A 4,152-nucleotide genomic window follows, 5' to 3' on the forward strand; every position below is an offset into this window, starting at 1 on the left:
ATTCACAACTAATCCATAGTGGAGTTACCAGTCTTGTATGGCAGAATTTGGGTCATGTAATTTAAACCAAAAATATTCCATAGTAATGGATTGGTACACAAACAAGAAGTCAAAATTGGAACCCACTCATCCCCTAAGCATGAAAACATGTAATGCAAGACTAAAGAAAAAAATTTAACAAAAAAATCACTGCTAAAAAATCTTCACTTTAATTGTTAAGAGTCTTTACTTTAACTCAAAGAAATAAATCAAATGCCCGACTTGATATAATGTATAAATATCAATTTCTAAGACTAAAATATATAATTAATGAGACCAAACATATATATATTACAATCAAAATATAATTAAACACTAAAGAGTAGTAATGTAACTATGATGGAGGTGGTGGTCGGCCATGTCCATAACTTCCACGATTGGACATGGGGACATCAAACATTGGTTGGTTTAGTCCATAACTTCTTCCATGAGAAAAAGTAGGTGGTATCATGTCAATTGGGTGAGATAATATAGGACGTTCAGGAGGTGGTACCATCCCAATTGGATGATATAATATAGGACCTTGAAGATCTGGTACCATGTGAATTGGATGAGATAATGTATGACCTTTGGAAGCTGGTACTATACCAATTGGATGATATGATGTAGGACCTTTGGGATTGCACATGGGGACATTGGCACAAGCTGTTGGTTCCATGCCAATTGGATTAGGTAACTGGGACGAGAAATGAGACTGTAGCTTTTCTCTTCTCTCCTCTTTTTGTTGGGAGAAATGACACTGTAGCTTTGCTCCTCTTTGGTCTTTTTGTTGAGCCAAAGTAACATAAATAGATAATATAGGACTTTCTGGATTACACATGGGGACATGGGCGGAAGCTGTCGGTTCCATGCCAATTGGATTAGGCAACTGGGAGAAATGAGACTCTAGTTTTTCTCTTCTCTCCTCTTTTTGTTGAGAGAAATGAGACTGTAGCTTTGCTCTTCTCTCCTCTTTTTGTTGAGCCAAAGCAACATAAAGAGGCTTGCCCAGGACAACTTTCTTATTCATTTCTATCAAAGCTCGGGATGCATGATCAGGAGATGAAAATGAGACAAATCCTGAACCTTTACTATGTCCATGAAGATCCCTCATTATCTTGCATGAAGTGATTGTGCCATAAATAGAAAACAGTTCTCTCAACTTGTTATCATCTATGCTATCATCCAAATGTTTTAAATAAAGATTTGTTCCAGATTGTTGTCTCAATTCAGATTTATTCAGTGCTTTTCCGACGTACCATTCTTTGCCATCAATTTTCTTGCCATTTAAACTCTCAACGCACTTTGCTGCATCATCGACATTCTCAAAATTGACAAATCCAAAACACTTTGACTTCCCTGCTGCATCTCTCATCACTACCGCACTGATAATTGTTCCATACTCATCAAAGTATTTCCTTAAATCTTCATCATTCATGGACTCTGATAAATTGTTCACAAAAACATTTTTAAACTTGCCTTTTCCATTTGTTTGTTCCTCTGGCTCTGGTTCCTTTTTCATTTGTTCTCTATCCTTCTTTTTCGCCAGCTTCGTTTGTTCTCTCTCTTCCTTTTTCATAAATGGGCCAACATAAATGTGACTGTCATTTATCAAAGTACCATTCATACATTTAATTGCATCTTGCGCTGCTTCGTCTTGCTCAAAATGCACAAATCCATATCCTTTAGATTGCCCTGATGCATCTGTTGCAATTTTGGAAGAAAGAATGGGTCCGAACACAGAGAATTTGTGATAGAGGGTTTGATTGTCTACTGCTTTGTGAAGATTTTTAATAAATATGTTTGCCGACCCACACTTGCGGATACTGGGGTCACGGTGTGAGTACATTATCCGAATAGGCTTTCCATTAAGGGGTGTAAAATTCAAGCTGCGTAAAGCCTCTGTGGCATCTTCAGCAGTGCTGTAATTGACATAGCCATATCCCAGAGAAGTCTTGGTCATGGCATCTCTACAGATGCGAACACTGACCACCGGGCCAACCTGCTGGAAAAGTTCCTGAATCTGGGCGTCGCTAACATTGGGCTCCAGATCCCCCACATACAGAGATTTGGGCCGTACTGATTCATTCGCTTTCTCGCTGCCCCCATTAGTAATAACTTCCTTACTGTTACTGCCATTATTAATAACTTGATGATTCTCTCGCCCATTATTAATAACTTCACTGCCATTAACAACTGCGTGTTGTTCTCCGGGTTGGACTTTAACAGCTGCCATTTCTGCGAGTCTCACGGCAGAAAATCAATTCAATCGAGATAAAAATATTCAAAACCCACCACTGATGTTTTGATCTTTTGGTTCTTGGTGGCAGATTTATCGATTTTGCAATGTAATCAACTCCTTCCTTCGCACAGCCTGTTTCAATGTAATCAACTCCTTCCTTGGCACAGCCTGTGAGAGTGCGGCACCAATTCAATCGTAGTGCTGATATATACATATTTAAATGGGGGCGGATGGAGCTTTATTTCCAACTCTTGGGTTTTTCTTCATAGTCGGCCGCGTAACTCTTGGGTTTTTTTTCATGAGTCGGCTATATTATTTGAATTGTATTTCCAGCTATATTATTTTTTATTTTCGCAATATAGCCGGAAAAATTGAATAAAAATTGTATTTTTGCAATATAGTTGGAAAACTGAATAAGAATTGTATTTTAGCCCATTGAATAAAAAACGCCATTAGGAAAGTAAAAACTTGAAAACTTAATTTTACCTATTAAGTAAATTAAATTAATTAATATAGTCTTTAATTGAAGCGAAGGGCAGAGATTGAAAATTATGGTTTTTAATTGAAGCACAGGGCAGAGATTGCAAATTATAGTCTATCTATATCACTGGAAAATTACAGCCATTTTACTTCATTTCTACAAATAAAACATGGTAAAAAACAAAAAAAATTCTATATTACAGAATTTGAAACCAAGGTAAATTTTATATTTAAAAAAAAATCTAAAACCCAAAGTAAAAAACATAACATAAATTTCTATATTACAGAATCTGAAACAAAAGTAAATTCTATATTTAAAAACATTTAAAAAAGTCTAAAACACACTTTTGGCATATAAACAAATCTTCACTAATAATGATGATTAATGTTGTAGGTGAACCATCACTGTGATGGAATTCAAATAGAGATTCTTTTCTATAGTTTAGAATTAAAAAAATATTTTGTTAATATTATTTCTATATTATAGAGATTCGTTAAATGAAGTTAGAAGTTTTAAATCTGTTTAGAAAATCTGATTAGTTTCAAATTTTTATATAATTATTCAAACTTTAATATGATATTTCCTTGTATTTAGGCTTTGATTTTTAGTTGATAATTTAGCTTTCATCTATTAAATTCAGGGCCATTTGAAGTCTTGAACTAATGCATGCATTCTCTTTTCAGAAATGAGGATCTTTTTTACATTTTCAAAAACTTAAATTTACCACTATTTGGAGATCACTTAAGCCTATTTTTAATATTTAGTATTCCATCTTTTACATAGAATTTAGTTTTGAGTTTTCATTCTTAGATTTTATTTTACTTGTTTTCTGTAATTTGTCCATCATTTGTTTCTGATCATCCTAAATAGGAAGAGTTGTAACATCTTACACAAGAGAGGTCATTGTTGGAGATAAGTAAACATGACTATTTCCTTTAAAAAACACATAATAAAATTTGAATATAATGATGGTTCTTTTCAATTTTTAAAATTTTGAGAAATTAAGTGTCCATATGATGCATACTCTTGAATTTCTTCTTCAGATCAATTTTTTTCCGTATCCAATTCGAATTCAAACTAGAATTTGAATTCTTTTTTTTTTCCATATCAAATTCCAATTCAAACTATAGAATTTTTTCTCTATGGAATTCGAATTCAAACTAAAACTAGAATTCTAATTTGCTCAGTGAAATAACATAGATTAAAGAGTTTCTTACTTTATATCATTTTTATTTTTATATCATTTAATAAAAGCTATAGATTAAAGAGTTTGTTACTTTATATTATTTAACAAAAAGATATAATTTAATAGGTTACAGAGTTTGTTACTTTATATCAGGTTGGTTTTCAACTCATTGCAATTCACCTCTCACATTTGTGAAATTGCAAATTTATTTTAGTAGTTTTCCCT

The 4,152-nt window shown here is 33.2% G+C and overlaps 1 pseudogene; it reads right to left on the bottom strand.

Moving 5' to 3' along the window:
* Positions 1 to 373: 373 nt before the first annotated feature.
* LOC149188412 (polyadenylate-binding protein 8 pseudogene) lies at positions 374 to 2,254 on the bottom strand (annotated as a pseudogene).
* Between the last annotated feature and the right edge of the window lie 1,898 nt (positions 2,255 to 4,152).

This window comes from Pinus tabuliformis, chromosome 3_1 (genome assembly GCF_031772625.1).
Source record: "Pinus tabuliformis cultivar Carrire ecotype Pingquan chromosome 3_1, CPIR1, whole genome shotgun sequence".
NCBI classification, from domain to species: Eukaryota; Viridiplantae; Streptophyta; class Pinopsida; order Pinales; family Pinaceae; genus Pinus; species Pinus tabuliformis.